The 14,103-nt window shown below is 39.5% G+C and overlaps 1 long non-coding RNA gene across 1 annotated transcript; it reads left to right on the top strand.

The window, feature by feature from the left end:
- The first annotated feature begins 8,370 nt into the window (after positions 1-8,370).
- On the top strand, positions 8,371-13,718 carry LOC131246482 (uncharacterized). The gene is made up of 2 exons (XR_009171399.1): positions 8,371-8,613; positions 13,362-13,718. It is a non-coding gene; the product is annotated as an uncharacterized LOC131246482 (long non-coding RNA).
- Positions 13,719-14,103: the final 385 nt, after the last annotated feature.

Consider the following 14,103-nt stretch of genomic DNA (forward strand, 5'->3'; position numbering starts at 1 on the left):
GGTAGTCCACCTATGTTTTGACCCACCTACAAAATTTTAGGGCCAATGGACACCTGTACAAACCATGGTGGTGGCTAGACCGGCCCATGACAATATGGTGTCTAGATCAGTCTGATTTTCTGGACAGTCTGTTTCATTTAAATAAATTAAAATATTTTTAAGTGTCTAAAAATTTTAAAATTTTGTGGAGATTTGACCCACCTATGGAAGTCTCACTATGTAAAATTTTAAACCCAACGGACATTTGACATGGCCGTGGTGCGGCCGGGAGTGGCCAGCTAGGTAGGGACGCCTAGGCTGGGGCATCCAGCCAGCTTCATGGGCCCACGTTGATGTGTTGTATATCCTAGCCGTCTCATCCATGAGTGGCCCACGTAGGGAGGGTCTACCCTACCTGTACATTCCCTGTGGGACCCACTTTAGTGTACGTGGAGCCCGCCTTGATGTATGTATAGCTAGGCCGTCCAGGCCGATATGGGACGCCCCATGTGGGCTACCTGCTGGACTTTGGTCTAGTAGTGTGGCCCACCTACTCCCTTGTGTCGTATGATGTAACCCTATGTGGTGGAGCCCTCTGACTTGATAGCTGGACCACTTGGGCTGATGTCCTAATCAAATGAAACAATTACTGGACTCCAAAAGGCCCACAAACTTGTTGGGTTAAAAATCCAACAACTTGTTATAATTATGCTTGGCTTTTGGGCTGAAATTTTGAGGAGTGGGGCCCACCACATTGTGAAGATCTTAGAGGGAATAATTTATACCTTTAGTTACTTAAATGTTGGGCTTAATAAATGCACTTTTGAGGCCCAACATAGTTGAATTTAATAGGGTCCATGAATGTAGCTAGTTGTTGAACTCTTTAGGCCCAATTGGGCCGGAACTTTCCAAATAGGCCCATTGAACTCTTGAGCCATTTTTACCATACTATTGTGTTGGGTTAGTAGGCCGGATTACATAAGTAGATGGGCCCTTGGTTGCCCACCAAATCAACTTTAATACTTGGGCCAGGTTATAGGCCCAACTTACTTGACTAAGAGCATGACATTTGCCCATGTGGTTTGAGCAATGGGCTGCCCACTAGGCCACCACAATATATGGGATTAGTGGCCTTTATGTTGGGCCCTAACCTTTCCCCTATGGGCCCATAGTGGTATATATGGGTTGGGCTATGTGTGTTTTCCTTGGACCCATGTTTTGCATAGGCCTTGGGCCGCCTTTCTGAAGCTCAACATGAGTATTTGTGGTATGATTATGGCTGCCCGTTTCTTATTTCTTATGTTGCATGGGCCTTGGGCCTTAATCCATGATCAATTAGAGATGGGATACCTCTTGGGGACCAATTGTGGTTGGATGCCCACATTGGTGGCCCTAAGGTAGACCCATAGGCTTCTATGGGTGGTTAAAGGCCCACCATAGACCCTTGCTAGGTCCGTTTCATCTATTTATGCCCATACCATTATTCTCCTTAGTCTCGTGGGCTACCCCAGGTATATGGGCCCCCACTAGAGGTTTTATTCCTTATAAGGAATTGGTTAAGTACCTAGACCCTTCATGGTTAGGTAGAGAGTTCATCTTTACCTTAATGGCACCCCTATTCATCTTCATGGCCCACTCCCATACGCATCATATGCATGCTTGGTTGATGTATGATTGGCCATGGTTGTGCTATTGTGTAGGATATGTTGGTATCTCCTCGAGAGATGAATGCTTAGGATTGATGCATGGGTGATTGTGTGATTCATGCATCTGGCATTGCATAGCTTGTAGATATCCGCCCTTACTTCATCAAGGCCTTACCTCCACAGGGGTATTCTGGATGGCCATATGTGTGGACACCAGAAATATTAGTTGAGCATATCGGGTGTATAGGATGCTCATGGGTAAAATTTTCAAAACTTCCATGGTACCAAGGATTTGCTTCAACGCCGTGATCGGGTGGAATATAAAAGCGCACGAGGGCCTTATACCGTTAGGCTGCGACTCCCACTGTTGTGTAGTCGGTTGGATAGGGGTGTGGCCTTACCTACCTGGTGTGAGGAGACATTGCTAGACTGAGTCTGACCAACTCGTAAATGGGTCCGCTACTGTTAGGCCTTGCTAGTGATTGGCTGTCCACAGGCGGGTAGTGAGGTCTCTTACGCTTGTTTGACTGTGCGGGGTCTGCAAAGCGGCAGTCATTCAGCAGTGTAATGGACCCCAGTGATTTCCTTATGATTGAAAATGTACTTGACTTATGGTTTGGATATGAGTACTGACATTACTTGCATCGCATTAGCATTGGCTGTATAAGCCCCCTTCATGCATTGCCTTGGTATGACACCCATTACTCATGGCATCGCGTTCATGGTAAGCCTTGGTAAGGCTAGTGATATGCTCATTGTTCATGCTTCTCTCTTTATACCTCCTACTATTCTTCTGTGCACCATTGTCACACACTTACACCACCCTCTAAGCTTCTATAAGCTTATGCACGATTGATGCGTGCAGGAGATTCTAGGCAGGCGCTGTAGCAGCAGAGCGTAGAGTAGAGTTGAGCAGTGAGGACTCCAGTGTTGCTAATTTCTCTCTCTTTTCCTTTTATTCTCCTGTATGTCCTTTTGGACCTTATAGATGATTGTAAAAGTTCAAATTCATAGTAGATTTTGTGATGTGTGCCTTTACTATTCTCAGATGTACTTGTTGTGATCTTGAGTATGCTCATATTGGAAAATGATTATACTTTTATGGAAATCCTCCTTGTAGGATCTCAGGATCGGAACCTACCTCAGAAGCCAAGAATGGGGTACTACGGAGGCTGTTGCGGCCAGAACCGGCCATCGGGTTCCTTGTGAGTCCGGTTACCGAGTCTGGGGTGTGACAAGTCTAAAGGGCAACATTCCAATAAGAGTTTTGAATGCAGTACGGTAAACCCATAAGGCATCAGTCAATCGGATTGACCAATCCTTACGGTCAGGGTTAACCGTCTTTTCCAAGATGTGTTTAATTTTCTTTTTGGAAATCTCAGCTTGCCCACTTGTTTGTAGATGGTATTATTAGGATCCAGAATATTAACCTTAGTTTTTAAAACTAGAAACCTATAGGCTGCACTGCTTTATGTGTATCCTATAAATACACAATCGGTCGTTTTAGGGCATAATTTTCTTTTCTTAATTTCAAACAATTATACTTTAGCAAGACACTCCCACGCTTTAATATATTTATAACTAGGAACATGGTTCTTCCAAAGTTTGTAAGGTGTTTGTTCAAAAGACTTAGAAGGAATCCTATGTAGGATATAACAAGCAGATAGAATTACTTCTCCCCACATATTTGAGGGTAAGCCTGAACTGTTTAACATAGCATTCATCATCTCCTTTAGAGTTCTATTCTTACGTTTTGTTATTCCATTCTGTTCTGGTGTATATGGAGCTGTAGTTTCGTGAACTATTCCACTCTTTTCATATAATTCTCTAAATTGAAAAGATCCATATCACCTCTTGAATATATTCTAAGTCTTTTAATTTTTATATTTAACTGATTTTCAACTTCAATTTTATATTTAGAAAAAGCATCTAAAGCTTCATCTTTGTTCTTTAACAGATAGATTCTAATGAACCTAGAGTAGTCATCTACAAAAGTTATGTAATATCTTTTTCCACCTCTAGACATGTGATTTCTAAAATCACCTAGGTCACTGTGTATCAACTCTAATAGAATAGAGGATCGTTCTATTCATTTAAAGGGTTTTCTAATGAATTTTGATTCTACACATGTTTCACATTTATCAAATTCTTCATTAGATATATTAGGTAATAAATCTAATCTTTTCATCTTCTTCAAAGATACTACATTCATATGACCTTATCTACCATGTCATAGATAATAGGGTTCAACGATATAAACAGAACTAGATGTCTTCTTGTTATTATCATTAGATATATTTACAATGAATAGACCATCACTACAGTATCTCTTACTAATAAAAGTTCCATTCTTAGTCATTATAAGCTTCTTTGAATCAAATACTTTCTTGACACCATCCTTATTGAGGAGCGAACTAGAGACCAAGTTTCTTCTACTATCAGGTATATGTAGAACATTCAACATTAGAGTCTTTCCAGAAGTGAGTTTCAAAAGTACTTTCGCTTTCCCTACAACTGGAGATGTTCTAGCATTACCCATGAACACCAGTTCATTATCTCCTGATACTTGGTAAGAGGTAAACATGTTACGATCCTTGCATACATGCCTAGTTGCACCAGTGTCTAGTACCCACTCCAAGTTGTTTATAAGAAAGACTTCTGACAACATAACTACTACCATGTCAGACTCATCGCTTATTTCTGTAAGATTAGCATGTAAGATTAGCATACGACTTATCTTTATTTTTCTTAAGCCTGCAAGTTTTAATGTGATGCTCGGGCTTTCCACAGTTATAGCAATTTATCTTTTTCTTGAATTAATTGTTTGTATTCTTCTTTTTGAGCCTGCATTCATTAGCATAATGTCCAAGTTTGCCACGGTTAAGGCATTTGCCTTTTTTCTTCTTATTATTTTCCCGACTTAATTTTACAAGATTCACTTTTAAATCTATCTCATTTCCATTTTATTTTTGGTTCATTTTCTATTGGTTTCCTTTATTCGTATGTGTACAATAGTAGTCTCCAAAGAAATAATGTTCTTTTTTATGTTTCATTTTATTCTTATATTCTTTTCAGGAGAGTGGTAACTTTTCTATTAGTGCCCCTGACAGAAACGCTTCATCCAACTTAATTCCTCCTAGCGATAGTTTATGAACTAGATTTTGAAAATCATGAATCAGATTTGTAACAGGTTTATCGCCTGTCATTTCATAATGAAGAAAATTAGCGAATGCATGTTTCTTAGCGCCTGCATCTTCCAGAACGTACTTCTTTTCTAAAGCAGTCCATATGCTTTAGCAGACTCGTAAGAAGCATACACGTTATATAGTTCGTTGGACAAAGAGTTTAAAATATAATTTTTACAATTATTTTCATCTACTAATTCAGTTTAATTTGCTGAATCTATAGTAAATGATTCAAATAGTATGTATAAAACTTTAATGGTGGTCAGTGCGAACATCAGCTTCTGTTTCTACCGTTTAAAGCATTATCCAGCGAATGGTTCGATTTTAGCTAACTCAACAGAAGCATTTATTGTTACGGTAGGCATAGTGTATTTAATTCAAAAATTCGATTTTAAGATTGTTGGAATATTTGGTTGAATTAAATAGATTATAAAAAATCGAGAATAAAAAAACAAAGAAAATAAAATTTAAGAAAGAAGACTTATCGAATTGAGTCGAGGCGTCACATGAGTCATTCAACTTGAAATTGAATTTGCTCCCCCTGGACAGTGTCCCAAGTGCAACAGGTTTCCAGAGCAATCGACCTTCAGGATACAACAAATATTACCCGGTCCCATCGATGCACTCACTGTACGTGGGCTCGAACCACTTGCAGTTTAGCCAGAAAGTGCTGAGTTAACTCAGTGACGAACTCAACAACAATAAAACTTATAAACCAGAACAGAGAGAGTTTTATAAGAGGAGAAAAGAATTTTCATTGTTTTAAAACTGGAACGGAAGTCCTTTTATAGACTCCGAAGTGGTGCATTAAGCACCTTTTGAAAAGGTTAGGTCCATTGGGTTTAAACCCAACAGGTGCGACCAACCGAACAGACACATCTCTTTAATTTAAAATGAAAAAGCGTAAATGCAACTACACCCTCACAAATAAAGTCCCGCAAGTACCCAAGTACCCATATATACACACCCACATAGTACACTCTCACTCGCAGCCACACCCGCACCCGTGCCCAGCCCATCTCGTCCCGTCACGCACGCGGACTCGGACTCGGCACGACACAGCTAGGCTCGGCGCGCGCGCGTGCGTGTGTGGTCAATTGCATAAATTAGAGCTATTGACATAACTCATCATCCCCACAAGACTAAATTCACATGCCCCCTGAATGAGACGCAAGCCCCAAGGTAAAAAGCATGTCTTATATACAAGATGTTTTTCTTTGTTAAATCTGATGTGGGACAACCTACAACTCAAAATCAACAGAAATTTCAAATGTGGAGGGAAACCGAAATATTTGAAATTCTGATTTTAATATTAATTTTGAAACAAAATATAATATCCACCATATCATGGAAGACAAAACCAGGTAGCTTTGAATCACCTCTAATGGCAGAATGATGCCGTTTGAATTGTGACCAAATTATTCAAATGATTTAAGAAGTAACAGACCATGTTAGTGGCCGTATTATTACCTTACTCGACCGTAAGCCCTATTCGGAATGGATTGACCCACAAACCTCATTGTCACGACCAATTTTGTCATTTTCAGATCAGGACGACCAAATTTTCCATGATGGTCAAGTTCAATCAGAACAACCGAATTTACCATTATTCGATCATGATGGCCGTGTTCTACCAAGACGACTAAATTTGCTGTCTCTCGATCAAAATGGTTGAGTTCGACAAAGATGATCGATTTTGCAGTTTTTTCGATTAAGATGACCGAGTTAGGTCAAGTCGACCGACTTTATCTTTTCTTATCAAGTGGTCCAGTTCGACTAAGATGGTCGAAATTGATGTTTTTACACGGCCGATCAATTACCTTTGTTGCATCAAACAACGAATTAACATCGCATTCACCTTTACCAAAAGCAAAGTGATGTGAGTGGTAATATTGTACCGTATTCTTGACCATTCTCGGGAAACCTAATTGGAAAAGACATGTGTTATAATAAAGGAAATATATTGCAGATTAAAGATCTTCAAGAATTTTTAGAGTGCTTTTTATGGAATCATAACTGACACAATGACAAGACGGGGAGCAGTTGAGAGGAATTTAAAAGTAAACCAAGTAGCTGATCGAGCGGTCGATAGTCACTCAGGAGATCGATCAAGCGACTGAGTGTCATTCAGGAGGTCGATTAAGCGGCTGATACTCATTTAGGAGGTTGATCAAGCAGTCGAGTCTCATCTAGGAGGCTGATTAAGCGACTGATAGTAATCCATGAGCTCGATTGAGCGGCTAAGTGGAATGCGGTTAAGTTAACAAGGAAACCCGAAGTGGTTACTAGGACATGTGACAAGTAAGTCTCTAGAAGGTCATGTACTGCTAAAACAATTATAACAATCGTTAGAACGTAGGAAACATCCAGAAGATCAGTAGTGTTGAAACGGTTATAACAATCGCCAGAACATGGGAAGCATCCAGATGGCCGGGTTGAAGTTATAAATAACAAAGGAATTCAACAAAGTGATTTGTCTCGTATCAACCCAATCAAACCTAATATATCTTTCAATTTAATTACCCATAATTTACATTCCTTAATATAATTACTTTGCCTTTTTGCTAATCAATTACATTTCAAAGTGCAATCTTTTACTTTTACTTGCTATTTATATTCTATAGTGTAATATGTGATATTAATAAAGTAAATCTTAACTGTGATTTGGATGTACACTCATACACTGAATTCAATACTCCATCTAAAAAATTGTTGTCTTTGCGATGGATCACAATGTTTTTTTCTTTTTTTCCATTCAGTTTTTCTTTTTATTCGTATTAAAAAGTCCTTTTATTAAGAAGGATAATACCCTCTTAATATCACCTTATCCTGTTTATATACTAAAAGTGTGTGAATAGGCGAATCATCTCATTCGAGATATACTACGTATCTACCTACCGTAGCACACTCGGGGTCACAGTTGTTCCGTATGATTTGGGGTCACAGTTGTTCCGTATGATTTGAACCGTAAGTTTAATTATATCACGCCTGCACTTATGAACCGCGAATCGAGAACCAACACCCCCCAGGATCGTTCCAGCAGTGTAATCTCAAATGAGCCCAACTATTTTGATGGACTCGATTGGAGTAAGCGTATGCCGCGTGCACTGAGTCACCACCACTTAATAATAAGAAATGGTGCAAACACCCTCCCATCCCGATTGGACGCCGATTGGGGACTACCCTCAACCGCCCGAGCTCGGCAGGGGCAGGGGCTCTGAGTGGCCACCGTGATGTATGGGTCATATCCCACCGTCCATCCATTTTTTTCCATATCATTTTGGTATTTTTAATCAATAACGAGGCACATTGAAGTTTCACGTGGACCACACCAAAGGAAGCAGCGGTGATGATGACACCTCCCATTGAAGCCTTCATGGCCAACTTTGATATTTATTTTCCATCCAACCTATTGGTAAGGCCACGTGGACTTGGATGAAACGAAAACAGTAACTTCAGATTGATCGAAAACTTCTGTGGCCCCGAGAAGTTTTCAACGGTATGCGTTTCATCATCACTGTGTGGTCCACTTTAGTACTTCATCTAACTGATGTTTCGGATTATGCCCTAAATTGATATGGAAAAATGGATGGACGGTGTGGATAAAACTCAGAGGGGGTATTACCTAATCCGCGTCCGTCCTTATTAGGGTTTCTCTCGTCCCTTGGCTAAAACCCTAACCCTATAAATACGGGAAGAGAGGTTCATATCTTCTTCCTCGGAAAACTGAAATCGGCAGAGCCTCTTGAAAGAAAGCGAGATATCGAAGGGAGACAGAGAAGAAGAAGAAGATGAGGGCCAAGGTACGTTTTCTCTATCTCAGATTTCTCTTCTTCTTGTATCTCTCATTAGGTCTTCTTTCCATGCAAAAATCTTTTCTTTTCTCCGCTTAAAATCGTTTAGATCTAGCTGTGTTTCACCCGTTTATGATAAACGCGATTCGGATTTTCTGTCATTGATTTTTCTATGATGAGGAATCACATATCGGTGTACTTTGATTGTATTTGCTTGAATTCGTATGGTTTATATGATCTTGGATGTTCTTCGTCCATTTCTTATGGCGGGCCTCTTTTCTGCTGTGTGGTAGATGTATATGAGGATTAGGGTTTCTGAACTGTGTTGTGAGGTTTGAGTGTGATGGTGGTGATGTTTGAAGATTGTAGAAATTCTGTTAAGGATTTGAGAAATTTCTGATGATTTTTTATTGTGATTATTCTTTTTGAGTAGTCTGGACTTCCTCTACACACTGCTTTAATCAATTGATTTGGGTCGGCCAGTCAATCCAGCCCTCTTTGTGGGTTCTTTTGCATGAATCTCACAGATTGGATGATCTTTTTTGCCTGTCGCAATGACCAGCAGAATGGATGGTCTGGAAAGTTTGTTACAAAGAAGTCCCACTGATAGTTTGTATTTCCAATCGGTTCTCATTGACATCCCATTAATATCCCTGGAAATGAATGGAAGTGAGTAAAGTGGTTCATGTTCAGATAGGGGCCATAAGATCGTCTAGCTGACTTACTTTTAGGGCCTGTTTGTGAATGTGGATTCAGAACCCCCTGGATTTGGTATCCTCCCATTGTGTTTGGCAACCTGGATTCAGAATCCCCTGTAATCCAAAAGTACCTATGCATAGTATATTTACAGGGGATTGAAATTAATTACTAAATCAACTTTAATATATCTTATTAGTGTACATATGTAATATTTGACACAATGGTTGTAATAAGCCTATGGAAATATATACTTTCCCCAAAAATGATGAAATTCCAAGTCTCAGATGGGCCACAACATAGGATCATATCCGAGTGACTAACCAATGATTTTTAACCGTTGATTTACATGGGTAATGTTTGTACGGCGCATATTATCCTATTAAAGTAATTATAGTGATGTAGTTGATAATTTGATTGTTTTAGGATATATTCAGTGGGCCATGTGCCCAATAGATTATTCAGTGGGATATATGCAACTCTTGGAAGGATTTTAGATGTAACCCATGCTTCAACCTTGGATTTCAAACCCCCTGGATTTGAAACTCTCAGTTACTATATGGTGCCAAACATACCAAGGGATTTGAAATCCCCTCAAATCCCCCCCAAATCCATAGTGCCAAACAACCCCTTGTGAGCCTGGATTGATCTGGTGAAAGTTCAGTGGTCCCAACATTAGTAGCCATCTACTTAGTTATTTGAGTTTGGTTGTACCAGGTTTTCCTTTATTACACATATTGGTGGTAGGGCTGCAAGTCGGGCTGGTTGGGCCAGGTTGGTGCTCAACCCTAGCCCAATCCAAAGTTCTTATACCTCAACCTCAACCCAACCCAACCCAACCCAACCTCGGGTTAGGAATTCTCAACCCAAGCCCAACCCAAGCGGGTTCGGTCAGGTTGATACATGCTAATAGTTTCGTTATTACATTAGTCTATTATATTTACAATACACGTCTTTTTTTGTACCTATGATTTTATCAGTTATATATGTAGAGTTATTTATCATAAAGAACTTCACTTTTTTTAAACAAACAAGTTAAAATATAATACTACGCCTTTAAAATTCGTATTGTGTAGCATGCAATTATTTGAGAGAGAAATCTGGCATATTTTGTTAGCTTGAATAATTGGAAATGACGTAGGCCAATGAAACCCGACGACACTGGAATTTCTTGTGCCTTCAACACAGATAATCCGCACTCAATTATAATTTATAAGTTATATATCGGTCGGGTTCAGGTTGGGTTAGGCAACCCAAGCCCGACCAAGTTTTATCAGGTTGGTGTTTGTATAGCCCAAGCCCGAGATCGAACCCAATACATCCTGCCCGATCCCAACCCAATGTCGGGTCGGTCATAGATCAGTCGGGTTGAAACCCCCCAACTTTCAGCTGTATTCGGTGGGCTACTTTTCAAGTATCAAATGACATTCCCATTTGAATTCTTATTGAGTGAGGTTCAAATGAGCCCTAGATCTTGCCATTCTAATACCATTCGAGTGAGTTACCGGTTACGGCCAATTTACATAGACTTATTATGGTTATGTAAAGAATATATACATTAAAGACTTTGTTCTAGGGAGTTATGATTGATAAACATATATTTTTCCTGGGCTTTGTAGCATGTTCTTCTATCTTTTGGCATGGGTTGCATATGGTAGAAGAAGAGCATGAGTTGATTGTGATAATCGGCATAATGGCTACTAGGTTGTTGGATATTAATCCACTCCCTTTATTTCTATGTTTTTGTTGCATTCATGAAGAAATTTAATGGTTTGATCTTCAAGATAAACCTACATATCCAAAATATCCAAATAGATATCCTCTTTATTTGATTTTGTCGTGTCAACAATTGCGAATCATTTACAGGATTCAACCCTCTTTAATACATATGACTACCACGGTCTTAATTATTACTGGGGATGTGGCATGTCCGTTGCATGGGGAGAAGAAGGAAGAGAGATTGGGGAGAAATCGAGAAAGTATGTGCCTAGTGAGAATTATGAAGAGAAATTAGGTGCTAGAGCCCTGCTGAAGTGACAAAAATGGCCTTTGTTAATGATTCACATTTTTCAAATGCCCGAAATGCTACCTATATTTGATATCCTTCCCATGTCCTTTCAAATCTTAAGGTTGAGGACTGCTAGAAACTAATTGCATGGTCAAAATTGTTCAATATTGCTTGCGTCATATGTGCAAATGACGTATTGAATGTTTTAACCACTATTTTAAAACATCTTTGGATCTTCCAAGAATTGATGGTGTGAAAATACTACCATTAAATGATGAATTTCATGATATGGGCAGGCTTCCAATGTTAGTTTTGCACAATTTGAAAAAGAGTGGTAACTCATCCTCCTCACATGTGGCATTGATATACAGCTATCTAGATCATCCAAATTGTAGATGGAGCATGTTTCTAAATCACACTGATTGTGCAATCATAACCGGCCTATAAATCGCTTCTGAAAAAGTTTGGCTAAAAGGAAAATGGTGAGTCGTCCAAATTGTAAGTGAAAATTCAGATGATTAATATCATCCACTGTCCAAACAATCCAATCTTGGGTCAGTGGTTTGGACAGTCTGGATAGCCTGTACAATTAAGACATGTGCATGGTGGAAGAGTCTCCACCATTTTTAAATTGTACACGACTATCATAGGACTCCAGCCCTTCATGGAATTAATGAAGTGCTTTTCTTACCATGATCAAGAATAGCAAGGGATTATTGAATGGTGTGCCATCCTGTGGATGGGCCTTAGACTGAAATTGGCGTAATCAATCGATCCTGTCATTTTACTTGTGTTGCTTCTTTCAATCAAGACAGACCTTTCATCCCTTCGTTGGAACTTTTCCAGTCTGCTTTGCTTGCTTGTTGCCTTGTCGGGTTAGAATGTTGCGTATATTTGATTCCACAAATGTTGCCAACCAATGTTGCATGGATTCACATGCCCTTGTTCTTTTAGATTTCACTACTATTTTATACTGATTTCTTCTCAATTCCTTTGCAACACAGGAGAGAAACTTTCGTTCCTGTGGTTGTAACTCTGCCAATCATCTCTATCTTTGGACTCAATTTATTTGATGCTAAGGATCTACTTCTCCTTGTTTCATGACTGCATGAATTATCAGTGTTTTTTTCATCAACTTTGACTCTTTATTTTTTATAACAAAAATCAAAATTCGTGTTGCTACTGCAGGCTATCGTTCTTTGTATGCCAACTACTTGTTGTTGCTTTATTACACGGATGCCCCTAGTGGGGTTCTTTATCATTTAATTTTTGGGGTTCATGGTTTAAGGGGTATGCAGCAGAATTATGATAAAATAGTGTTCATGGTATAGGGGGGAAATGTAAGGTGTCTGATATGTTGTAGAAGTGTCGAGTAGCTCTTGCTTGATATAGTTACTTCATTAGGGTCAATTTATCGAATCAGGGACCGGTCCTGACCTGTGTTTGTGGGCAGTTTGTTACTAACCAGTTCAAGCTATCTGGCCTATGATGTCATCACAGTATAGTAAGTGGACATAATGATCAAATAAGGATTTGATCTGTTGACCATGGCTGATGTCCTGGTCCAGTGGTTCAACAGGCTGGTTGCCAAATGGGTTTTTAGGGACCTGAACCATTTTGGCTGGTGGTTCCAATCCTGATCAAGATCACTCAAGAGGTTCTTACTCAATCGTTTTTTTATTTTATTTTATTTTATTTTAAATTTTTAATTTTAAATTTTTAAAACCGGTGCCCTGACCCGTTTCGCTGGCTGGCCCATTCATGGGTTCTAAAGCTGTAAAACCTTAATTTATACTAATGATAAATGATGAGCAGAGTGATATTGGAATATCTATCTTATTTTTTGTGGCCTATGTTATTTCGTCAGCGTGTGCATTATCCACTCAGTTCAAAAGGAGTGGATTGGATTGGATTTCTCAGTTGTTAGGGTGAACATGTGGGACTGTGTGCCATGCTTGAAGCTTTGCTGTTTGTTTGCATTGATTAATGTTGTGTATTGATCATTCCTTGCTGAATTGTTTTCCGAATAATGGAATTTGGTGATTCAATGCAGTGGAAGAAGAAGCGTATGAGGAGGCTGAAGAGAAAGCGCCGAAAGATGAGGCAGAGATCCAAGTAGAGAGTTTTGACAGACAAATGGTGGGTCAGGTATCTCTCCAACTGGACCCTCATCATCCTGCCAATGTGTTGTTAGGGAGGGATTTTTGCTTATCCCCACTTACCTATCATTGGGTTGAGGATACTCGAGGAGATCTGCCTAGAAGCCATATAGTCTGTTTTTAGTTTCATGTTTTGCAGTTTTAGATTCAGACCTTGTGCTGGTGTAGCTGGTTGATCAGTTGTTGTTTGGACCCTTGAGAGATTCTTGGAGTTAATATCACCCCTTGTGGTGGCTATCTTTCTTTTTGAAGTTTCATGTGTTTTCATTAAGGTGCAATACGATTTGCCTGTGAGCGATATGCAATCCAAAATAGCCTTTTCTCATTGGGGAATGGTACGATATTGCCAAAACCAATTTTGGTTTCTGTCGCTATTTCAGTTTGGCAAAGGCATGGCTATGATGTCAGTGCCTCAATGACCTTGCTTGGGTGGAGGTTCCTTTACAGAAAACCCAGTTTGAGCCCTTGTAGGCCTTGGATGAGAGTTGCATGACCCCAAATATTGCACCAATTGGATCATTATGGGTTTTTAGGTCTGCAAAATTGATGGTAACTGATAAATATCTTTACTGTTTTTCTCTGGCTGTCCCTGTCCATTTTTTCTATTATGGCCTTGTATAATACAACCATCACGAT

This window comes from Magnolia sinica, chromosome 1 (assembly GCF_029962835.1).
Source record: "Magnolia sinica isolate HGM2019 chromosome 1, MsV1, whole genome shotgun sequence".
Classification (NCBI taxonomy): domain Eukaryota; kingdom Viridiplantae; phylum Streptophyta; class Magnoliopsida; order Magnoliales; family Magnoliaceae; genus Magnolia; species Magnolia sinica.